A 26277-nucleotide genomic window follows, 5' to 3' on the forward strand; every position below is an offset into this window, starting at 1 on the left:
AAAGGTTCAGGAGCTTCTGAACCAGGCTTTCTGGGAACAAAGAGCAGCAGAGGAACAGCATTCAAAATGTACAAAGTGACAGTAGACACAAAGACCCATCAAGCCTGATAACCTGAGTTTGATCCCTGGGACCTGTAGGGTGAACGAAGACAATCAACTAAAGAAACTTGTCCTTTGACTTCCATGTATACCCTACAGTGTGGCTAGACATATATACCCCAATAGTAAAATAACAATAAAAATAATGATAATGATAATCGTCTCAAAACTCCATTATGTACATGTATGTACCACATTGTCATTAGGTACCTGTCAACTGATGGGAGTCTAGACTGATTCCATACCCTAGCTATTGGGAATGATCACAAACATGGTGCACATCTTCATGGTCTGTCGACCTAAGCTCCTTTAGGTATATGCACAGGAGTGGTGAAGCTGAATCATATGGGAGTTCTATTCACAGATTTTGAGGAACCGCCAACTAATTTCCACAGTGGCTGCACCAATGTTGAGTAAGCCGCCCCCACCCCATCCTTATCAACACCATTCTAAGCTCAAGCAATTTTAATTTGCATTTCCCCAAAGACCTAGGATATTGAACATTTCCTCAAATATTTATTAGCCATTAATACTTCGTCCATTGAGAGCTGTCTATCTGATTGGATGGTCCTGACTATGGCGAGATAGAATTGCAAAGCAGTTTAAAACAAGTCACTATGTACGTTGAGTGTCAGAGCAGAGAACTGTGGCAACCTTCCCAGGTTGGTACGTGGCATACATGTGTGTGATGCACCTGTCCCCAAAGGATGTTTCAGAAGCGGTAGAACACATTACCATTAACTCCCCTTTGTCTCTATAGAGTTACATTTTAATCACCCTTTCAACTTTTGAGAGCTAAAATGTGTTGCTACTTCCTAGCGCCTGGAGGGACTTTGGAACCCTCCAGGAGTTCCAAAGTGCTTCTGGAACCTTTTGCATGCCTTCTAGGGTTGTTCAGGTACAACCCGTTAGTGAAGACCAGGAACAAGAATAAAGGGACACTGGGGCAGAGCTCCCTGGACCCCACTACAGAAAAATTAGGTCCCTACCTTTAAAGCAAAGATACTTCTGGTTCAGTATTCTTAGGTCAAACGAAACAAAACAAAAAGGTCACAGAGCAGCGTTCTTATCTGGTTGAACCCTGCTTTTCTTTCTGACATGTAGCCACAGTCCCCTTACTTGGAAGTGAGGACTATCTAACCTAAACAGTTGTAATGCTGATTCAAACCAAGATGCATGTCAGACATGGTGGCACGTAAGTATAACTCCAAGTCTCAGGTGGGAGAGGCAAGAGAATCAGGAATGTAAGCCTAGGTCTCAGGAAGCAGATGCAGGAGGATCAAGAGTTCAAGGCCAGCTTTGAACACAGAGCAAATTTGAGACTCTGTCTTTTAAAAAAAGGAAGCAGGCAAACAAGGATGGAAGAAATAAGATGGGCACAAGAACACGCAGGGAGTAGTAATTGATCTAAGATGGACACCTTCCTGGACCAGAGACGTCTTTTGTGAATATTAGTCATTTTGTGGACTGATTGAACGGGTTTAGAAAACTCGTTTTCAGAAAGCCACAGAAGGTTAGAAGTGGGGCAACCTCCAGGTCTAAATGAATTATGCCACGTGTTTTAAGATGGTGACTGTGGAGTCATAGAATCCTGGGAGCAAACCCTAGCCGCCAATTAATCACTGTATGACTTCGCCTCTATCAGCTTCTCCCATCTCTCTCACTTCAAAGCAGGAAAAGCTAAGGGCATTCACAGTCTAGTTTCAAAACCTCCATGCTATAAGATGCAATTATCTACCATGCACAGGGCTTCGTGTTTCAACTCAGCAATGAAAAACTATTGACATTTACAGTCTCAGGCATCTCCCGCAGTGTGTGGGACACAAACCTCAAGGTGGGCTACTGGATACTTTTCTCTACAAAAGGCCACTAGACAATAAAAATTTTATCCCCAAAGGGAGATTAAAATCATGAGCCACTCTTTATCCCTGTGATTGTTTGCTTTCTTCCCTCCATAGCAGTCCATGACATAGATCTGACGTTTGTGCTGGGTTTCTTCCTCTACCATATTGCCATCGCAGAGATATAAGTGTTGACTGTCTTCACCCTCTGCAGCATCAGTTCCTACAACCCAGAACCCAGACTGGCCATTTCTCTGTAGCTCACTGAAAGGTTCTTGTACCAACACCAGCAGAGTTGCCTTAGGAAAACCATTTCTGCATTCATTCATTCATCCATCTATCCATTCATTCATTCATTCATTTATCATAATGACCTGGGTAAGGAGTTCTCTTTCCCAGTTCCTTATATGGGACATAAACCTTGCAAGAAGTCAGTGCTAAGGCCAAGTTTGGTTTGCCTAAACCTATGTTTCTCACTGGTCGGGTTTGCCTTCATTTTTAGAAAGCTCAAAGCATAATGCTGCTTTGAATCAACTATAATTGCAGTGTTTTCTTGAAGCCATTTTCCCCCTCCTGATGTGGAGACAGGACATAATAAATGAAAGAAGACTCTGCTGGTCCAGGCTTAAGATGCTATTCTGAATCACAGATTGTATTTATCATAAGAAGACACTACTCAGACTTGAATGTGCCTGCCTGGGGATCTGATTACTACGCTAAATAAATCACTGAATCTGTCTCAGTAACTCAGGAACTGCTGCATTTCTAACCTCAGACCCCAGGTGATGACACTGAGGCATGGTCTGCAAATTGAGTTGCACAAGGTGAAAGAAACGTGTTCCCTTGATTCAGCACAATTTCTGTGTCCACCTCCTCCACAAAATATGACCAAAGTCTCTAGAAGTGTAGGGACAGACACAAAAAGCACGTAGGATGCTGTTAAGAAGTACAAGTTGCCCCCACCCTAATTTCCCTTTGTCTCTCTACTAACCCTCCGAGTTCCCGATGAAAGTGGCCAGAAAATCTCCTGGGAAGCTCTCCAGATGCTTTTGCTGCAGGTTGCCTCAAGGCCAATTTTAAAAATGACTGCTTTTTCCAAGGTTTTTCCCAAGGTACACTGCTGGGGACAGCTGTTATCAGTAATACTTGGCTAGGATTTTAACATCCTAGTGTTTTCATACAAGCCCTAAGAAGGTCCCATCCCTCATCTTCAATGCAGAGTTGGTTCAGTTCCAGAAAATCTTAGACCCTCGCCCCTAGGCCAGAGCAACCAGGTCTCCCTATTGCTACCCCGACCCCACACCTCAGGCCAGCCAGGTAGAGACAAAGCCTCTCATGCACAGAGCGACCCCCAGGCACCAGGGCGGGGTCCCCGGGTGCCCCAGCCCTCACTCACCTTACCTGTCTGGACCAGGATGGCCAAGTAGAAAACGAGGTAAATGAGGAGAACAGTGAGCCTGGCCACCATGGCTGGGAGCAGGTGCAGGGCCCCAGAGGAGGACAGTTATCCCAGGAGGGCCTGAGAAGTGGGTGGGGAGGAGGGGCCGGAGAGGAGGAGCCTATCACAGCTACAGGACCCCTCCAACAGCTAGAACCACTTTAGCAGCTTGGCTGCAGTATGGGGGTGGGAAATGGGGGAGAGGGCGGAGGTGGGGATAACAGACACCCTTGGGTCGCCTGATCCGGATTGGGTGGTGTGTCTACTTGCTGCCCACAGACCCCTCCCCATCCTCCATCGCTATGGGAATGTCAGAAGTGGCCTGCGAGTATCAGAAGTCAGGGGGTGAGAAACAGCAGCAAAAATGATGCTCAGAAATGGCCACCTGTGAGACCACCACACCCTGGCCCAGAGCTTGCGACCTTGGGCCCCACCTTCCTCCTCTACTTCAGTTCTCCCAGCTGCGAGGACCCCAGCACCTCAGCAGCGCTTGCTACTCCAGGTTGAAAGCTGCAAAAAAATCCCTGCCCCAGACTAAAAGAACTGGTCTGTTTGTGTACCTGCTGGGAACCAGGTGGAAGCTGAGGATCAGGGCAGGCAACAGGGAGGGTGAGCTCAGTCCAGAGTAAAAGCTGTAGGGAACAGTTCCTGAGGTTTCAGTTAGGGATGGCCTTAGTGAAGGGAAAGTTCACAGCTGCTCAGTCTACTGAGACTAACAAATGCACTGCAGTCTTTCCCCATGAATCTCTCTCTCTGCAAATGGAGTCCACCTCCCTGGCGGTGAGAATGCAGATACTCTCTGCTGTGACAACCAAAAACCTACTGCAGCCTGGAATTGAAAGCTCCCAATATGAGCAGGGCTGCAGCCAGCTCTCAGGACAAAGAAACACTGCTCAGGGTAGCAGCATGGAACCTGTCTATACCATCATGCTGCATAAGCTGCCCTGGGTGCCACTTCAGAGCACCGCTCCTATTCCTATTCCCATGGGGTGGAAACAACACATATACATATACACAGGCAGGCAGGCGAGCACAGACACACACACACACACACACACACACACACACACACACACACACACCCTAATGAAAACAATACTAAAAAGAAGAGAAATTTTCTGAGCCTTCAACAAAATCCTAATTCCCTGACTCAGCAAACCCAATCCTATATGCTTAAAGGGGAAGTTAAAATTTATTGGGAAGGGTGCTCTCTATTCAGAAAATAAGGTTCAAACAGCATCTGTCTTCAAACTACACAACAGAGCTGTGGGGGAACTCAAGTCCATCCACTACCAGAAGCCGAGGATTTCCTACCTTGAGCTGGTACTAGAAGGTCTCACCCCCATGTCAACAGCTGCCCAGAGTAAGCCCACAGCTGCCAGATAAACCTCCAGGACACCAGTGTTTCCTCTGAACATAAATAATAACAATTACATGTTTCTATGCTTCACACAGCTCACCAAACATTCTTTCTTAAGTGCTAGGCTTTCCCACACATGAACTTGTACACATGAACACACATAAATATTTTTTTAAATAAAATTTAAAAGAATTTTTCTCCTCTAAGACTTAAAAGCTTCCAGTTGGACAATCTCCCCCTGAATGTCTTTTTCATAAACATTCTAGCATTTAGATGTCAGCATTGACTACATTTGGCAGCTGATTAAATACCACAGATCATGTCCCTCCTGGGTTATGCTGTTACCCTCAGTTCCCAGTGACTGGTTCCATTTCCGGCCTTTCTGAGCTCTTAAACAGCCACGCACAACCTTTGGCACTGTGACACATTGACATCTACAAAGTTCATGCTTCAAGGACCATGACCGAGTTGCAAAAGAAAACTCTCTGAAGGTTTTAGATCAGTTTACAGTTTATAGTCCGCTCCTCTGGTTTCAGATAACTGTACATAGACCTACTCTCCAATAACTGTGTGCTCTTCCTGGGCCAGGAAAATACAACCCCCAACAAAAGGCCACTCAGAAACACATCTGTAACACAAAATCCCTTTGAGGAAACTTTTGATTCGTGCCTTTAAGTCTCTTTAGATAGAAAGAACTCACACTGAATATTTTTGGAGATTGTTAGAAGAATTTGAAAGTTCTAGAACATTTAAAAGAAATCCATGCCTTTGGTTTACAAAAACAAATGCTCAGCAAACTTCATCAAGGAGAAAGGGAGCCAGGAGGCAAAAGCTTTTCAAAGAGACTTTCTGTTTTCAGTTTCCAGCACAGCTGTTCACTCTCCCCCCGCCCCATCCTCCAGTTTGATATGTTTTAAATCCTCTAAAGATTAGTAACGATGGCCGTAATTGTCTTCTAAGGAACCAACTAATGCAGGCACTCAAAACATAACATATACTAACAACAAATCCTGACAATACGTTTATAAATGAAAATCAGAGACTTGGGGGTGAAATAAGTTGCCTTAGCATGGCCAAGATTCAAACTTGACAACAACGCTCCTACCCTAACTATTACTCTATACTCTGTTAAACACGAAGTGTTTTCTTCCCTCCTGAACTATTTCTCCAAACAACTCCTGAACCTGCAGAAAATGTCCCAGCAGAACCAGAAGGTCCTCTTTGCTAGGTTAATGTTTTTGTCAAAACACTGACAGAAAAACTGTGAAGTTGAAATGCTGTGGAGAGAGGTGTGACCACTTCCTCCTGGCAGAGATCATTGAGCAGGGAGAGGGGGAGATAGGTGTGGGGGAGGATGACTCTAGGTTCAGTTTCCCAGTCCATCAGGGTGGATGAAAAGTTGTTCCCTCTGGGCATTCCCCTGCCTTCTTCCTGCTACCTTTAGTGCTAGTGAGTCACAGAACCAGGATAAGGTGGTTCAGGGGAGGTGAAGGCCACAGCTGTGGGGACAAGAACCAGAACTAATAGCAGACACAGGTATCTATATCATGTTCTCTCCCGAAGGCTCTTCAGCATGTTTGCCTAAGCCTGCAAATCTAACTACTACAGTCAAAACTAAATGGCTGTACCCTCCATCCTGCACCTGCAGAAAATGTCCCAGACATGGCTCACCTTCTCTGAACTTGCAAACCAAAATTTTTCATTACACTTGGGAGGAGAGCTGGCTGTATAATCCAGGCTGGGCTAGAATTCTCTATATGGCCCAGGCTACTCTTGAACCTAGACAATCTTTCTGTCGCAGCCTGCCCCAGCCTGCCCGAGCCTGCCCCATCATGCCCTAGCCTACCCTAGCCTGCCCTAGCCTGCCCCACCCTGCCCGGTACAGGGATGGGCCTAGGTGAATGACCATGTCTAGTTTGTCAACTCTGCTATATTTTCTTTAAACAAAACCGCAAATGCCCAGTTTTTCAATGCACTTGCCTTGAGCTTTAGAACTCACGTGGTCCTCCAGTCCTACCACATACCTCCCTCCACTCAGGGGTGGCATGTGACTAGACTCGGGGTAATTAGGAAGGATTTCTCCTTCCAAAGGAGCGACAGGAACATCTGGCTCTGAAGGCACTGGATAGGACTGGGTGTTTCTGTTCCCAAGGTCTTTCCTGCCTGGAGTTAGGAAAGCTGCATCTCCCTGTTGAGGAGCTGGGGTTCTGGTGCCCATTGGATCCAAAAGCAATGCTGGGTCCTTGAAATCCAGGACCTCTACCTTTCCCACAGGTGGCCCCTGTTTGATTTGATGGACCAAAGAAGCCGATTCTGTTTCCCGGTAGGATGGCCAGTTACCAGGGGCTGGGTGTGGCAAAGGAGAAGCGTGATCAGAATCTGGAGACATGGTGCCAACATCCACAAAGCTCAGCTTAGCCTTTGATTTGAAAGACACATCAATACATCCATTCTGCTGTGGCCTCCCCTGGTTCAATTGGTGGTTAGTCTACATCCTCTCCATTCTCACTGTAATAACTGAAACTGTCCTCAGTACAGATCTCCAGGGCTGCAGCATGGTTGAACGAGTGCTCCAGCACTGAGGAGTAGGCTGTGGAATGGGCACCTCTGACCGTGGCTGGCCAGACATTGTCCAGGGCCAGCCTGCTGCTGATGTGAAAAGCCCACACCCCAGGAATCCCCAGGTTGCGTAGTCTAAGAACAGAGGAAAGAGTGGATTATAACCAGTCCATTCATCCTCCTTCAGAATTTATTTTGAAATCAAAAGACTAACGATCAAAGTCAAACTTTGCCTGCTATGTCAAAAAGAAGCAAAGCTTCTAAGTAACTGAGATAAATACCATACAGGAACTTTGTTATGAGCTGCCTTTTGTCTGGCATTGTGTATGGAACACTAAGTCATCAGGTTATATGTCTGCTCCAGAAGGCCAAATCAAATATTCTGTCAAAACCTGGCTGTCTTGAGAGCAAACATGGAATGCAAGAATATTTTATGCTTTCTCTACGTGAATGAAAACTTAAATCGCACTCAAGCTTACTTAAGCTTACAATCCCTAAAACACTTAAATAGTACTGATTTCTACAAGCCGTGCCTACACCAGTGCTTATCAGTCTTCACTGGGCTCTGCAAGATAGGGGTGGTAGCTGTGCTAGATCTTAGTGAGGAAAAAGTTGGTTTTGAGAGGTTACTAATCTTCAGATCATACAGCCAAAAGTTGGCAAAGCCAGGGCAAGAATTTCATGCTAACAAAAAACTTTGTCTTCCAAACATCTCTGTGTACTGTGATTCACATGGACTAATGTATTAATGACAGAGGATGATAGATCTATCAGTACTTTTTAATGACCAAGTATAAAACAATTTTTGAGCAAAAGTTCAACATGGGTGAGATACAAATGTATTAATCAAAATGAGGCTCAGTATTTGGGAACAGATCTTCATTTTCTCTGTAGAGTAGACCATGAACCCCTCTTAGTTCCCAAGAATCTCTTTTCTTAGAGGAGTCTCACCAGATAGTCCCAGCTATCCTGAAACTCAAGATCTTCTGCTGGGATGTGGCACTGCTCTTGCCAGCTCAGTCACCTACTATCTCAGTGTCAATGGCACGCTTGCTGTGAAGAGGACAGCTATGTGTAAGACGACTCCTAACCCTAAGAGAAAGCTCGGGTTAGGAAGGCTCTGGAAGGCTGAAGGAACGCCCATTCAGAGCCTGCCCGACATATGGCCTATATATATACACCCACCGAACTAGATAAGATGGATGAAACAAAGAAGTGCAGGCTGACAGGAACTGGATGTAGATCTCTCCTGAGAGACACAGCCAGAATATGGCAAATACATAGGTGAATGCCAGCAGCAAACCACTGAACCGAGAATGGGACCTCCCCATTGAAGGAATCAGAGAAAGGACTGAAAGAGCTTGAAGGGGCTTGAGACCCCATATGAACAAAAATGCCAACCAACCAGAGCTTCAGGTGACTAAGTCACTACCCAAAGACTGACCCTGGGCTCCAACTGCATAGGTAACAATGAATAGCCTAGTAAGGGCACCAGTGGAAGGGGAATCCCTTCATCCTGCCAAGACTGAATCTCCAGTGAACGTGATGGTTGGGGGGAGGGCGGTAATGGGGGGAGGATGGGGAGTGGAACACCCATATAGAGTGGGAGGGGAAAGATGTTAGGGGGATGTTGGCCTGGAAACCAGGAAAGGGAATAACAGTTGAAATGTAAATAAAAAATACCCAATTTAATAAACATGGAGAAAAAAAAAGACTCTGGAAAGCGGGACCTAGTCAATGATATCAATCCTGTGTTTGCACGAAATACCAAAGCTCAAATTATCCCAGACTATGTAATTTCCTCAAAAGTCAACAATCAAGAATGAGAGGGAATGGCTAAAAAGAAGTATTAAGATCCACTGAATCATATAACAAGATCTTTGTTCACTGGGGCAAGTATTCATCATTCTAGTCTAGGTTTCTACTGCAATAATGAAGAGAGTTGAGGTTCTCTTCAGTTCTCTTTCTCTCTCTCATTCTGTGCACTCTCCACTAGCCGCTACCTCTACCCAAGTGTATTCATGATACTCTACTGTACTGGCTGGATTTCGTCACCCTGATGCAGACCTGAGAAGAGACTGCCTCAATCACACAGGCCTGAAGGCAAGTGTGGGGGAGGGGCGTTTTCTTGGTTAATGATTGGTGGGAGGAAGAGCAATTCACTATGGGTGATACCACCCTAGGATACCATCTCTGGCTGTGTAAGAAATCAGGCTGAGTAACACAGAGGAACCAAGCCAATAATAATGTTCCTCCATGGCTTCTGCTCCAGTTCCTGCCTCCTTCTAGGTTCCTATCTTGCTTTAGTTCCTGCCTTGGCTCCCCTAATACACTGTGTGACCCAGGACAGTAAACCAAATAAACCCAAGTCAGGTCAGTGTTCGTCCCTTCTGTGATTTGCTATATTCAATTGCTAAGGTTTCTTTTCATTTTTTTGAGACACAGTCGCATGTAGCTGAGGATATCCTTGAGTTTCTACTCCTCCTGCCTGCACCTCCCAAACACTGGGATGCCAGCTGTGATACTAAACCCTGTTTGTGTGGCACCAAGGTCAAAACTCTGGGCTTTGTGTCTGCAAGGCAAGTGTTCTACCAGCAGAGCTTCAACTCTTGCCCTCAGTTGGTACTTATAGAAATTAGGGTTGCAAATAAAACACACCACAGAAGACAAAACTCCAGGCTGATAAAATGACTCAGCAGGGAAAGCCACTTATCTAAAAAAGCTGAGAGCTATACCCAGAATCCACGTGGTAGTGGGAGAGCACAAACTCTGACAAACTGGATTCCCACCCAGACACCTCCCCACCAGCTGCCTCCAACCCCCAACTCCCACACAGTAATGTAATTTTAAAAACTGAAACCAATCAGTAAGAAGAGACCCTGGAGCCCCAGCCCATCCCACAGAAGGGGTATTGCAGCTGGGAAACCTCTTGAGTTTGGAAGTGGACAGCTTCAAAGCTTCAAAGAGTAGGAAAATACAAATCATGCAAGAGTGGAGCTAAATAAATGCCTTCTAATGAGACATAAATCAATATCCTGGCGTTTGCCACAGTGCCTGGTGGGAATCTAAACAGTTAATTTACCCTCCACACTGAGGTCATTTTGAATGCTCACACATAGAATTTGTCTCCTAGAAAGAAAAACTGTATCACAAAACAGAACAGCCATGCTGGCCTGCCTGTGACTAATCCTTTCCCAGGAACTACTCTCTTCTCTACCTGAATATGCATATGTTCCAGAAGAGGCCTGCAAACATGAATAATGTATGACCTCTGTTGGAGGAAGAAATTCCAGGACTAGGAAAATGTTCTTCTCCTTGGAGGGATACAACAAAGCATCCAGAGGGAGCTAGGATCATGATCCTGAGCTACTTTGTTTACAAATGTTGTCCTCAATGCTGGGCATGTGTGATGCAATGTTTCAACCCTTAAGACAATGATAATGACAGAATCTGGAGGAAAGAAGCCTAGGAGACAGTGTTAAGTATGGAAACACTGAATGGGAGGCAAAACCCATGCTGAAAGGGGAGGTAGCAGAGTTGTCACTCAGAGTAGTGGTAGGATAATTCTGACTTGCATTTTATGTTATTCCATTGTCTGTAGTTTGTCTCATTTTATTAAGCGTGAGGCACACCAAATCTGTCAATCACTCTGGTCATGTCTCACGCTGCTCCTTTCTGGCACACCCCTGTGTCTTAAAAATCGTAGTATTTCAAGCACTCAGCCCTCCTTCCAAGGGGCTCTAGGTACAACCTGGGGAGAGAGAGTCTTTAAGCTAGAGGGTAAGAGGTTAGAGGAGAAAGGATACAGGCCAACTGCCAAGTCTGTTCTAGAGTCTAGACTACACAGCGGGTGAGATGGAGACCAAGACCCTGTACGGATCACAGAACAGAAGGGGACACTTGTATGTAGAGCCCTTGGAAATAGGGCTGAGTGTTTTAAATACTATGATTTTTAAAGGCAGATCCCCTGGACACCAACAGCATCTGGGAAGGACCAAGAATCACAGAGTATTAGAATGAGAATTGGTACCTGCATAGCCATAACAAGCTGCTGTGCATGTGCATGTGTGTGCCTGTGTGTCTGTGCCTGTGTGTGTGTGCAAAAAGCATGTGAGGAGAAAGTTGTGTTTCCCTACAAGAGCCATAAAGGCCTTCATACACGTGCTCACACACATGCATGCGCATGCACATGCACATGCACGTACACACACACACACACACACACACACACACACACACACGCACACACACACACAAACACACAAACACTGTCATCCATTCACTCCGGTTCTTCACTGTCTCCTTTGATGCTTTCCAGAAATATCAAAATTGCGGGAGAGTGGCAGAATGAACTGTAACTGGAGTGACTGATAAAATGAACCAAAATACAAACAACCAGGTATCATGAAATCCAAGTAAGAAACACCCTATCTACTCTGCATAAGAGATCACCCCTGTATCCATACTTCAGAGCTGTATTGACTATGGCTCGGCCATTTAACTCTGACATAAGCACCTTTCATAATTTCGGTAAGACTATTTGTAAAACTGGGAAGATAGTTATACTTACCGCCCATAAGTTGAGAGAGTTTTAATTAAGATAATATCTGCAAGTGTTTTATCACAATGCTCTGCAGATAAAGTGATCAGCAAATTTTTGCCCTGTCATTCTATCTGCGCACGATCTAGTTTTAGTTTGACTGAGAAGCAACTAAGGGAAGCCACAAAGTAACTCCTATGGGCTAAGCTGGTATTGCAGAATACAAAGACAAAAGAGCCCACCTGAAGTCAATAGTCTCATAGGAGCACCAATTGGACAGACACCTGCAGAATAGCCTACTGCAGCACTAGCAGAATAACCCACTGGGGAGACTAAGAAATGGATTTGTCTCTGGCAACGCTGTGGGTAAACCAATCAGCACGATTTCAGGTGATGATGCCAGGAGAAACCTGAGACGACTAAAAGCATCATCTACCTCCCCACCATTATAGTACTCATAATTTAATCCTTAACAATACCTGTTTGAAAGACTGAATCATGATGCCTCCTCTCTAGAAATCATTAACTTGAAAAGCTTCCACTGAGGCAGTTAGTTATGACTGGATATTTTTGTGTAGCCCCAAGAACAATGTTTTTCACAGCAAGCCCCAGTAGTTCTGCAAAAACATATAATCACTGCTGGTTCTGGTTTCTATGCCTGACAGATAGTGCAGGAAAAAGAAAGAATCTTTTACATCTTGGAGAGCCTGAAGCTCCAGAGGTCCAGCTTAGCTCTTGGTTTTGAACCAGCGCCTTTCTTAGAAGCCACCAAAGGTTATTATCAAATGGTTTCTGGCCACTAGAGACAGTGTCCCTCCTAATGTCCTTTCAGTGCATAGCACAGTCACACACTCCACATTACTCACGGGTAGAGATTCTTCACCGACTGCTCACTGTTAGTCAGGCTGAAATACAGGGCTTTTCTCTTCAGGTCATCTGCTGCCCCTTGGCAGAAGCCCACCTTAGCAGGAAGCTGCAGCTGGACACTGTAGGATTCTTTGGGGCAAGTTCCAAAAACTGAAGACCATTGGCAGGATAGAGAAAGAGGACATAGGAATCACATTCATCGGATGCCAGAACAGCCTGGAGAGTGTTCAGCTGTGGACAAAAAGGAATTGCAGACACCCTTAAACAAAGAAATAAACAAAAGAAGAAAATCAGAACACAGGTAAGGTGTTCCAACAAGGGGGCAGAGGCCAGATCCTTTTTAGGATTTCCCCATGTTGGTTTTGAACATAATCTCCTTTAGAATCCCCTCTTCAAATTACAAATATAATTTTGTAAACCATGTGTCATTTTTTTAAATCTTTTCTACCAATTCAGATCAATAGTTAAATAATGCATAAATGAAACACTGGTTTAAAATCTTTAGGATTGCAGGGAAGAGGATGAAGAAGAACTAACTAACACTAAGGATATTTGAAAAAGCCATATGAAGGGCCAGAGAGACGGACAGTTAAGGGCACAGGCTGCTCTTCCAGAGGTCCTGGGTTCAATTCCCAGCGCCTACTCACCCATGGTAACTCACCCCTGCTTGTAACTTCAGTTCCAGGACTTCTGACAGCCTCACACAGACATACAAGTAGGTAAAACATCCACGAACATTAAAATACAAAAGCCATATGAAAAGCTACCTGCCAACTTACAACGAACGTTTAAAGGGAATTGACTTATAAGGTGGGTAATTCTCCTTCCATTGGCTACAAGTTCTCAAAAAGGCCAGAGCCAGATGTAGGACACCTCGCTCTCAAGTTGTTGGTCGAGGATGTCACAGAGATGATACCAGAGTTGTCAATTCTCATTGCTCAGGGCTACCCATCAGAATGTGATGGTAAGATCCTATAGTTGATAACACCACACAAGTAGGTCAAAGAACTTGAAGAAATCTCACAGACCTGCCTGCACAGTACTTAGCAGGAAGCTTCCACCCTTGCTAGCTACCCTTTATGATGCTAGAAGATGCTATGCAGACTATTCTCACTCCACTGTGACTACTCAGGGCTATATAACAAAAGCCCTGGCAGGATGTCCTCATGGGTGTGCCATGAATGGCAGGAATGTTATGAGGATCATCAATCACTTTCTGGGTGGATTGAAGGTCTGCACTACAAGAGGAAACTTTTGCCTGGCATTGTAAATCTGGTCAAGAAACCATGGCGGAGAGGCTCATAAACCCGGGGAGTGAACCATAACTACTATTTTCTTAAATGGATATATACTATCAAACTATACCAGTTACAAGCTCATAGATTAACACAGCTCTCGGTGGTCATTGGGGGAGGATCTTCATACAGTGGATGGTAGTTAATACACATTCATAACTAGTCCGAACTCTCTGTGGAGAGCTCAGCCACAGATGCTCCCACCATATCAAGTTCCCTCAACGCTCAGGGAATATTGGAAAGAAAAGAGGTGGAAAGAGTTTAAGAGCCAAAGGTCGGAAGGAATTGGGTCAAAACAATGACATGTGCTCATGATATAGCCGTTGAACTCCCAAACTCAGTGCAGTTGGTGTCCAGCAGAAGAGCAAACCACTCAACATTCCAGCACGGATGTGGTAGGGCACTGAAGCCCCTGCCTGCAGCTGAGAAGATTCTGACAGTTGAGAACTGCTAGGGGAAGGTTTTCTTTAGGGGTGTGGTCCCTAGTGAGTGCACCATGCTGCAGTGGTGGCCCCTCACCCATGAGTAGGCTTCACTGTATTCAAGGGATTCTTAGAACAAATACAGGGGTGAAGTGGATATACTGAAATATACTGTATCAATGTATGAAATTCTCAACAAATAACATTAAAACACTGTATTTAAAAGTGTTAAGGTTGTAAGCTTCTCCAGTCCAAACTCTTTTGAGAGTTCTGGACAAGGAACAAAATTGACTTGCTCATTCCTGTACCCTCAGTTTTTATTTTGTGTCTCAACAGCTTTCACATCCATATATCATATTAGCATCCATGCATGCACCCACCCATGCATCCATCCATCTATGCATCCATCCATCCGTGCATTCAACCATCCATGCATCCATCCATTTATGCATCTATCTAGCAGGCATCCAGCAAGCCATGCATCCATCCATCTATGCATCCATCCATCCATCCATCCATCCATCCATCCATCCATCTATGCATCCAGTCAGCATGCATCCAGCCAGCCAGCTATGCATCCATCCATCCATGCATCCAACATCCATGCATCCAGCAAGACATGCATCCATCCATCTATGCATCCACCCATTGCCTACTGCAGGCAACACTCAGTCAGGAAGCAGCTGATCAAAAGTCATCCTTACTGATCTCACAGCCAAACTCCCTTTCCTCTTCAATCTCTTTACAACACGAGTTATCTTGTCACATTGCAGATGAAGAAAGAGACCCAGGGGCTTGCTTAAGGTCGGGCAATGATTAATGGTGGAAGCCAGGCAGACCCAACAGCTCATCCCCTGCAATAGACAGTCATCTGAACTCTAACAACCAAGCCATTCCAGGACACATGATCTGACCCAATCTCCCTTCCCTGGCTCAGCTCCACTAAGCCCTCCACACAGTGTTTAAGGGTCCCCACTCCTACTAAGTGCTTTGATGCTGTGTTCATATTTCCCTGCAGCAAGAAAATCCTAACCAGCAAGCACTGCCTCCTGGGGGTCGAGGACTGTGATTCCCTGTGGAACCCCTTCCATCCTTCAGCACCCACTTTGTTGGTTTTCCAGTATGTATTTGGCTCCTGTTGGTTGTCTGGTTTGGCTTTGGCCTCCACTCACTAAACCATCTGAATATTAATTCATCGGGGTTGGGTACCCGCTAAACCACATTATGTTTGATGCTGCAGTCAGGACAGAGCCAAAAAACTATGCCCCAAGAGCCTGAATTATAGGAGAGGAAAACAGCCAGGAGTGGAATTTTAGGAGAGTGACTGCGGACAGGCATGGTGGCAGAGGCCACAGAAAAAGGAGAGTGTCCAGGACATCAGAGTGGGAGTGGGGGTGGGGGAGCATCACAGTGGCAGCCAATGAATGAAGATAAACACTGTGGGAGCCAAAGCAGACCTAGATGAGAGTTGGAGTCTGAATTAACACCAGGGTGACTGTGGAATTACTCCATGATATTTCGTTTACTGAGTTTCAAAGGGACCTTTTCTGCCATTACCACCTTCTTCCACCAAAGAATTAGTTAAGGGATGCTCCACTGTCTTAGACGCTGTAGTTGGCTTCTCTCACTAGATCATATATGTTTTACAATTTAATAGGGAACTGGGGAGACATTTCTCTTACAAATACTCGCTTTATAAACAAGGTGGATGACAAGAAGGAAAAGAAATCACTTATTGGTATCATTACCTCTTCATTTTGCTAAACAAGACAAACTGACACAGCAAGAACCTCAAAACTGAATACAAGGAATGAATGTGTCCTTCTGTTCTTTTCTGTCTTGTTCTAGAACATCTCAAATGTCACTTTTACCTTTCTGACACATAATGCTAAAGTACAGCTTTGAGGTTTGGGTAATAAGACAAAGAAATGCAGATATTAATATGGTTTCAAGAAAAAAAAAACCCCTGTAGCTCCTCTGTATTCTCTAAATGGAAGAGTCTACTTACTTTCCTTGTTTTTCAAAAAAAAAAGTTCATGAATTCAGTCCCCACATTCTACATTTGTTGCAGCTGTCGTCCTCAATTATGTCATCAGCGGGACTTGACCCTAGCCCAGAAAGGTCAAAACCTCTAAGTTTCCAACTCAGGTACACGCAGAACATGCGTCATCCATCATCAGTCAGGGTAGGGCCAGAGGCTGCCAAAGAAAGTTCAAGTAGGAGATGAAAAGCCGAACTAATAATCCCATCCTTAAATAACCAATTGTGGAGGCTCCTGATACGATGGCCACAATCAACATCACAAGATAAGGGAGAACCAAGGTTCTAAATTTAGAGAAATTCCCTATGATAAGGGCTGTCTACATGTGGAGATCAGAAGGCAGTGGGGAGGATCTGGGAAGAAGTGAGGAGGCTGTGATGGGACAGCCTGACTTTTAACCTGGAGACGTGCACATGTAGTGCCTTACTTGTTCTATGTCATTTCTGTGTCACCTTTTGGCGAAGCAGTCACTTCAGATGGCAAGTTTTTCATTTCCTCATCTCCACTAAAACAGGCAAATAACTTCCTTTTAATATAGTTTATGATCCCAAAGTACATTCCGGAAGAGTTGACCTGCTTGAAATCTGCCACACATGAACCCCTTGTCAGGGCTACAGACTTCCACACAGAATCGCTAAGAGGTCACTTTATAGACCCTGAAGAGCCCCTCCTTAGAGACATGTTCTGTCTGACTCTTTTCCAAAGGGAAAGGCCCTCACATTTCCAGATACAAGTTTTCCAAGAGTCCTCCACACAGGTTCTGAAGGTAAGCCCTCAGCTGCACTGCCAAAACCTGTACAAGAGTCATGGCCTCCCAACTTCCCCAAAGAGAAAGAGAGAGTGCCAGCTAGGAGAGGAGCTCGCCACAGGGTGGGGAGCAGTGCAAAGAGGATCAGGTCAGAGTTGCCCAGCTGCAAGGTCTCCAGTTTCCTGTTCAGAGAGAAAACCAGAAGGCTTCTCAAACATACCATCCAACAAGGGTAAAACATCAACCAGCAGAATGTCATCTTTACAACAAGGGATTTGTCTATCCAGCCTTACCAAAATGATAACAAAATAAGAAATGAGGTGATTCCTTCCTGGGGGACAAAGTTCAATGCTCAGTCTTCCTTAAGGACACATTCTCTGGAGGTATAAGGCCACTGATTCTGGCCTCCGATGTTTGGTGTGAACACCAACCACCACTTTGTATGTTATTTTTTCCCCATTCCCATGGGGACACTGATGTGCTTAGGGTGTTCCAAATTCACCCCGCCCGGTACTGCAGAGTCAAGAGAATGCCTAATGCTTTCATGATGGCATAGTGTATCCTCCTTCATATGTAGTCTTCAAGGACACCTAAGCAGTTTTCTTCAACCCATTTTCATATATCTAGTTATTCTCTATCCTCTCTGTCTTCACTGACATGTGGTAAATTACACACATACCCTTTCTGTGGACTCTAGCTCCATTAATTAAAAGCTCCAGCTAAATCCAAAGTTCTTGATCAACAACCGTCACCTCTGCACCAACTCAACACCCACCATTCCATGTTAAAGCGTCCAGGGACCAGCTGTGATGCATACTATTAGCTGTCAATCTGACGGTATCTACAACCATCCAGGAAATAGTCACCAGGCATGTCTCTGATAAAGTATCTTGATTAGATTAATTAAGAAGGGAAGACCCACCCTAAATATAGACACCACCATTCCCTGGGCTCAGGCTTGCACTGCATACAAAGAAAAAAGGAAGCTTAGAAACAACACCCATCTTTCTCTGCTTCCTGACCACAGATACAATGTTTCCATCCTTTTCTAAAGCAACCTCCATGCTCCCATCCTTCTCCCAGGATGCAGCCCAGACTAAGGAAAGCTCTCCTACCACTCACACTCAGTTCCCATTCCTGTGGTCCTTCCAACCCAAATGAAATTCCTCATCAACAAAAACCTTCAACATACTATCTAACTGAGTTCTAGATAATACCCTCCTCCCCAGTGAGAACACAACAGCCTTCCCCTGACACCAAAAACACACAGAGCAACAACGAAACAACAACAACAACAACAACAACAACAACAAAAAACAACAAAAAAACAAAAAACAAAACAAAAAAAATACGGTACTCATCATTACTCAGATCTTCCGGCCATAACCTCTTTGCTCTATGAAGTGACAGTTTAAGAAATCTCAGATTAACTAAATGAACAAACACTTTATTTGTTCATTTTTTTAATGTAGTTGCACCATGCCATTCTTGCATGCCAGGTAGAACACTCTGTCATACCCAATGTGAACATCCTGGAGGGAATGAAGAGAGCAGAAACATTTCACACTGTAAAGATATTATTCCTCTGATGTCATTTCCAGTGCCTAATATTGATATTACCATACCAGATGTAAGAAAACTATGTAGAGATCACAGAATCTTCCAGGCAAAGGAGATTGGTGTGTGCCAAAATCTACCTCAAATATAAAAAAAAAAATCTATCAAAGCAAGAGTTCAATCCAGGGCCTTCAAAGTATTCAGAAGGGCCCTCCACAGCAGTAATTGAAAACACATCCTGTGCTCAAAACCTCCTCGAATGGAACAAGTCCTGAAGCCCATTCAGCCTATGGCAATATCTGAAGAACAATATGGATGTTTGGAAAAGTTAAAAGACAAGAAAGCCACAGAATTTTCCCCACCAAATTCCCCTACAGAAAGATAAGAAAAACAAAGGGGAAAAACCCAAAACAGTAATTTGGAAAGCCCTCCATTTGAAAAGTACTTATAGAGAGGGCCAGAGAAGGCTCAAAAGGTAAATAAATCCCTTGCCTTGAAATCCGAGTTCAGTTCCAGGAACCCATGTAAAAGGAGAGAACTGGTACCGGGAGGATCTCCTCCCAATCTCTGCATGTGCACACATAAATCATACAAAACCACATACCATACATGTCCTACACACAGACCATACACACACCCCACATATATATCATGTACACCCATGTGGCCTCAATGCAGTATGCACATACCGTACAAACACCACAAACTCACACACAACCTGCACACACCATATGCATATAAACACACCATACAGACACACACAAGCACACACATCATGCACATAAACGCATCATACACATAAACCATACATAGATAACACATCACACACACATATACAAACACACACATAATGCACAAATGCAGACATACATACACATCATGAACATGCAGACACACAATTTCATATACAGCATAAACAGATTATTTACATACACACACAATACATAGACATACATATTCACATGTAGCACATAAACATATACATACACATACATGCACACACACACACAGAGAATAACATGAAATAAAAAAACCAAGTCCTTACATGAAGGAGTTCTACCACAAGATCGTTACATGGCAGGAACAACACATTGCCTTGGTTAATTCTCATGACAACCCTAAGAAGTCAGCACTACCATGTCAATCTACAGCTTAGAAAATGAAGACTGAGGGCTTGTGTCTTCCAAGACCACTGCTGCAAGTGTTTTCTGCCTTGTGCCTGACTACACAAGTACCTGCAAGGTGTCATGAAAGAATTACTGTGCCTATGGGTGTTGCTCATTCATGAAGGACTTACTTAGCTAACCTTCATGAGGACTTGTGTTCAAGTCCCAGAACTGCAAAATTGAAGGAAGAGCTGGGAAAATGGCTCAGTGTGAGGAGTTGCTATTCAAGCATGAGGACCTAAGTTTGATCCCTAGAATACACACTGAACAAAAACAGTCATGGTGTCTGTCAGTCCCAGATCTGTAGTCCCACAGGAAGGAAGGGCAGCTCCTCGAGCCTCGTCACCCAGCAATCAATCCTAGATTAGCTGCTGAGTACTGGGTCAGAGGGAGGTGTGCCTGAAAATGATTTGAAAGGGAGCTGGATAGAGTGCTCAGCAGGTTAAAGGCGCTTACCTCAGAAGCCTGATAACCAGAGTTCAATTCCCAGACCCCATGAAGGAGAATTAGCAGAGAGCTGACTCTGAAGTTGTGCTGTGACTACCACAGTGTCAAAGCATGCACATGTAGGCAGAACAAATAAATAATTTTTAAAAGGTGGAGAGTGCCTAAGGAATGACACTCAAAGTTCTTCTCTGGTCTGCACACACATGCATCTCCACAAAATGTGAGCCATGCATGAATGTCTGTGTGTGCCTGCACGTGCGCCCACATGCGCAGGCATACACACAGACACAGGTACAGCATGCACGGACACCAAAAGGAAACTGTCAAAGACCGTTTCTAATGAAATATTGCTAATGAAATGAGAATCCTAAGTAGTAAACTCATCTCTCTGGGGCTGTAACCTTCATGTCAAATAAACACTAAAACACTTGGCACCCACTGCAGCCTCAAGACCCCGGAGCCTCAGTGCAAATGCTTCCTGCTCTAAATTTTGTTTTTGTTTGTTTGTTTTTTCTGTTGCAAGAGGCTAGCTAATTCAGCTGAATTTTCCTTGGGAGCAGCAGAGCAGTAATTTCAAAGTGAGGTTATCATCAGAAGCATCCTTCACAGAAACTTCACTCCAGTTCACACTTCCTTTGAATATGGCTCCAAGAACTGTCCTAGCACCAAAGCCGCAATGAACACTAAAACACTAACCTTATTTATTAGATGTCTTCAGAAAAAGCGCAGCGATTGTTACTGTAACTACTTATATGATTCGTGTACAGAAAATGGGTCTTGCATGAAAAGTGTAAGAAAGGGGAAAAGTATGTCTTCTAAGGTGACTTTGCCTCACTTAAGGCAGATTTGGAAATTATTTTTTCTTCTGTGATATAAACAGTAATTACTGTACTTATCCTGTGGGACTGTGTTGAGAAGACAGTATAAAACAGTCCTGCAGGAAGGTAAGGAGAGGTGGGGCAGAGGGATGGCTCCCTGGTTGAGATAGATCATTGGCTCTTCCTCCAGAGGACCTATGTTCATTTCCCAGCACTCACATGACAGCTCACAACTGTAGGTAATCCGGTCCAGGGTATTCCACGGGAACTGCATGCAACAGTGTGTAGGCATATGACCCATGTGCATAAACACAATTTTAAAAATTTAAAGAGAAGTCTGATGGTGTGAACAAACAGACTATTTAACAGTTGTCTAAGTAGTTTGCCCTTCGACCCTTACTAAGTTCACCAGAAAGACTGTGGCTCAGCCTGCACTCTGGGTTCAGTTCCCATCAAATGGGTAGGTTGTAATGCTGCACAACCACTATCTCAGCACAGGTCAGTCAGGTCAAAGGATCAGAGATTCAAGATCATCCTCCATTATGAGGTTTGAGGCCAATCTGAGATGCATGGCGGGAGTGGGGGGATCAAAAGCAAAACAAAAGGAACAACATAAACGTCAGACTCCCCCAACTTCAAATCGTTCAAGGCTGCCTACTTCCAGGAACCAATTGCAGTCCTCAGAGGGGACAACGTCTGTACCCTTGAGTGCTCCTGCATCAGATCCCAACACGCTGCTCTTCTGAAAGACACTGTGTCTGCCCTGCCCCTAGTACATTAACCTCTAGTGCACAGGCTGATACATGCTCTACCTTCTATCCTGGAGATATTGCTTGCTCACTGAAACCTACCCAAATGGAATCCCTGAATCAGGATGGGTTAGGAGGAAGCTCTAGCTGGAGAGTCTACCATATTACCACAACAAAATGTTATCAATGGTGTTCCTACTAAATGTAAGAGAGGCCTTTCAGAGTAAGAGCATTCTGCTTAGAGTCTATGTCTATTTCAGTGCCGATATAAGGAAACTGTGTAAAAATAGTTTCTGAATTAACATACCGACTATGTTTAGATAGAGATTATATATGATATATATGACTCTCTGCATATATAACCCTACGCCTAACCCTAACCCCTAGCTCCTAACCCTAACCCTGTGACATAAAGTTTTTTTTAACATTACAGGAGAAGCTGGGAAGGCAGCACACCCTATGAAGTGCTTGCTGTGCATGCATGAAGTCCTGAATTGAATGGCAGCACCCAGATGAAAAGCAGGTCGTGGCAGCACACTTATAATCTCTGCTCTGGAGAGAAAAACAAGCAGATCCCTAGGGCTCACTGGCCAGCAAGCCTAGCCTAACTGGGGAGCCCCAGGTCCCAGAGAGACCCTGAGTAGAAAGACAACATGGCTCTCAAGCAAAGACATTTAAAATTGACCTCTGGTTCACACATGCATATGCACACATGTGCATGCACACCCACACTCTCACCCATAAATGAAAAATTTTTAAAAAAGACCGTAAGAAAATAGAAATATTAGAATTGGCGACCTAGTTGCTTGTATTAGAAAAGTTTATTTTTTTTCACTATAAGCTTGTTATACATGATATTAGATAAACGTTTTAAAAAGAATATATGAATGAATGACTGAGCGAATGAAACTTAACAGTGGGGACTGTCTTCTCTAGCCCTCTAGCTGGCTGGCCTGCCCCAAGGAGGCAGTGTTTGAGTTGAAGGTATTCTGTTGAACTGTAATTGAGATGTCAAACCCAAGGCAATACAAGGCTAGTCAGTAAACAAAACTGGATGTTAACCTGTCAAGTAAAAAACTGTAGCTCCAAACAAAGTTTATTTCTCCGTCTCTGCTGGTGCAGGCTTTAGGAAAACATGTCTCTTCCTTTAAGTTCACAGAACAAACACAGCCACTGTCAGTGACAGGAACAATGGGCAAGCTCTTAGGGAAGACATCATTTCTGTAGTTCAGAGGCTCTAGGGGAGTTAAAGCAAACAGATTTGCTCCAGGTCTATGGCATTTTACACCCAGGTGGAATTTCACAAGAGGACTCTGTCTCTACCTACACCGGGAATGAGGCCATTTACCCTCACCCACCCATACCCATTTCACATGTTGCCAAGACCAAAGCCAGAGCAGAGTTGGTGTTTTCTCCAGGGAGACTGCAAAGCAGGCTCCTGCAGACAGAAGTATGTAAACTGTTACAAAGGCAATGTGGAGAAAGCTATAAGGAACTTACTAAGAAGTTCATGGCATGCTTGCTCACTTTCCTGTGATGTCAGCTAAGGCTGTGCAGTGTTTTGACACTTTAAAAAGTGTTGGCTTTGAAGAGGTGGCTCAGCAGTTAGGAGCACCTTGTAGTCCTTTCAGCATGCTAGCTCAAATCTCTGTATCCATTGTCAGTCAAGCAGTTCACAACTGCCTGTATGTAACAACTCCAGCTTCAGGGGGCCCAAGCCCTCTTCTGGCCCTACCAACACAAGCAGACACAGAGAAAGACAAACACACACACACACACACACACACACACACACACACACACACACGAATAAAAAAACCTTATAAAGCATTTTATAGTATTGATTATAGTAAAAACGTCACGGGAGCAACTTAATGACCACTAGGAAGGGTGAGATTTTATATGGTTGTAATAAATGTTACAGAAATACACTGACCAGAGCATACTATACAGCAGAACAAGCAAGTGAAACAGTAATATGGGCACTGTGGGCCCACTGTTGTCAACGGCAACAATATGCTAAAGAAATAACTAGAAATGTACACACGAACCTACATGTTATTTTTGGTTTCTCCAGACAGGGTTTCTCTGTATTCTGTCCTGGAACTCACTTTGTAGACCAGGCTCGCCTAGAACTCACAGAGATCTGTTTGCCTCTCTGACTCTGCTGGGAATGAAGGGGAGTGACACCACACCCAGCTCATACAAAAAAAAAGAAAAAAAAAAAGGTGTTCCTTTTTAAATTTCCCAAATTTTTACTTTTTTCGATGAATATATTATTAGAAATATTTGTGTACTTATAACTTATAGGTGATTCCAGAAAACAGAAAAAACCCTGTAAAGTGCCTTAAGTTCCCTCAGGGTCTTTGGTATCTGCACCTTACTCCCTCATTTTACTAAGCGATTTTCTTAGTGTTGAGGAGCGGAATCAAGGGAATGTCTCCTAGCCAATGCCTTAATTTCCGGTTCAAGCCCAACCCTCCTGTTTATTCAGCTGCAGAGTACCCCTCACTTACCTCTCCAGACCACGCAACCCCAAGCCTGTCCTCCTCCTAAGGGCCCACTTGCTCCCAGGTGGCCAGGAAGAAGTGGGTAGGGGAGAAGCTGGACCGGGTCAGCGGGAGGCCTGTGCACAGGTAGCAAGCAGCCAGACTCAGCCCAGCCCAGGAGGTGTCCTCCATACAGGATCCGGCCACTGCTGTGACTCGAGTGGATGTCAGCCAGGAATGGGGCGATGGCTGGGAAGTCAGTAGGAAAATCATCAACGACATATTAAGTCTCCCTGGGTAAGTCCTGGGTGGAGATGATGCCATTGGTGCCCACCTACAATAAGACCACAGGGCGGTGAGACAGTTCAGCAGGTAAGGGCACTCTGCAGTCAAACCTGAGGACTTGAGTTTTAGGACCTGACAGAAGGTGGGATAAAAAAAAAACCTGGTTGTTCTCTGCTCTTCACACGCATGAGGTGGCACGTGAATCCCGCCCCACATAAACGTTTTTAAAAGGGCAAAACAGTGGTCGCTCAAGTCCCAAGGGCAACCCCCAGTCGAACGCACCTACGGTCCGAGTTCTACTCGAGTCAAGAAGACTCCCTCCTCTTTGCAGGTTGAGATACATCCAGGGTAACAAACTCAACTTTGGCGACAGTCCTCAAGTGCACTGCGACCCACAGGTGTGGCCGCTCTCGAACCCGCTCATCTTTCTCCACCACTGCACACCGTGGGCGCCGTGTCCTTAATTAGATTGCTATGCCTGCATGCACAGCCTCCCACCGCCCCTAAACGCAAATCGCACCAGCCACCTCAACTTCATCTTCCTGCTTGGGAAGTCGAAGTAGAGGGGGACGGTTCCAGCTCTCCCTTGAAATGATCCTTATTCCTCCACAGTAGGGATCAAGAAGCTGCAGCGCCGCTGCTAAGCCTGGTCCCCAGCGGCGATGACAGTTAAACATGGAGGTTAGTTGCTCCACACCCTGGGAAGAAACTACGACCCCACATCAAGCCGCGCACCTCTGGGAGCTGAACTTACGTAGAGGTTGCTGAACTGGACACCGCAGAAGCGTAGAGGTACTGCTAGCTTCATAGCCGCAGAGCTTTCATCGTCGCCCTCCCGCGGCAGCCGGTCTCCCCACGATTCCCCTTAAGGAAAGAGCTCTTCAGGACTCAGAGCCCAAGGCTCCGGACAGCAGCACCAGCACCAGGAGCAGCGATAGCGGTGATGGCGGTGCCAGCCGCCGGACTGTCAGGTCCCAAGACGTGCTCACTCCTCCCTGGCTCTGCCCTCCACACCTCGAGTCTCTGCAGGCCACAGTGCCCGCCAGACGCTCACGCAGACCTTCGGTCCGCAATGCGGGCCCAACCACCGCACTGATTGGCTACAGCTCTCGGCCACTGACCAATCAGCGAGTCTGAGAAAGTTTGCCAGTGGCCACTAAAACTGGTTCTCATTAGGTTTTCTAAGACTGCTGTAGTTTGGTGGAGCAGCCAGCCTGGGAAGGTGAGACTGTTGGCCGGATCTGGTCTGGGCTGTTCCAACTACTCCTGGGCTACCCACAACTCTCCAGTATGGGTTATGGCTCTGCAGGAGGTGACCTCATGGGCTGGAGGGACACTAGGCACGGGCAGCTGTAGGCTGTAAGCGACTGTGCACGCTAGGTTGGCAGAGCGAGGGAGGGTAATGAGATTACACACTGGAGTGTGCTCCCTGCCCTGGCGTCCTGTCCCGGGTACCCCGCTTGCAAGAGGCCAGGCCCTCTGATAGATTCAAAGGACCTTCATCTCTATCCTGGGACTGCTCCGCCCCACCCACATTTCCTGCTGAGAAGCATGGC

The 26277-nt window shown here is 45.1% G+C and overlaps 1 protein-coding gene across 5 annotated transcripts in view; it reads right to left on the reverse strand.

The window, feature by feature from the left end:
* LOC120093155 (uncharacterized) overlaps positions 1–25758 on the reverse strand; it is a 101467-nt gene extending 75709 nt beyond the window's left edge. For 4 of the 5 annotated variants that reach the window (XM_087604947.1, XM_087604940.1, XM_087604933.1 and 1 more), the window contains exons 1-3: positions 25476–25758; positions 24464–24770; positions 12704–12935 (exon numbers count right to left, since the gene is read on the reverse strand). The gene's annotated coding sequence lies outside the window, so the exon portion shown is untranslated. Of the gene's footprint in view, positions 1–12703; positions 12964–24463; positions 24771–25475 lie in introns of all 5 variants that reach the window. The other variant, XM_087604942.1, reaches the window with a different exon arrangement.
* Between the last annotated feature and the right edge of the window lie 519 nt (positions 25759–26277).

Source organism: Rattus norvegicus, chromosome 1, assembly GCF_021556685.1.
Source record: "Rattus norvegicus strain SHRSP/BbbUtx chromosome 1, alternate assembly SHRSP_T2T, whole genome shotgun sequence".
Taxonomy (NCBI): Eukaryota; Metazoa; Chordata; class Mammalia; order Rodentia; family Muridae; genus Rattus; species Rattus norvegicus.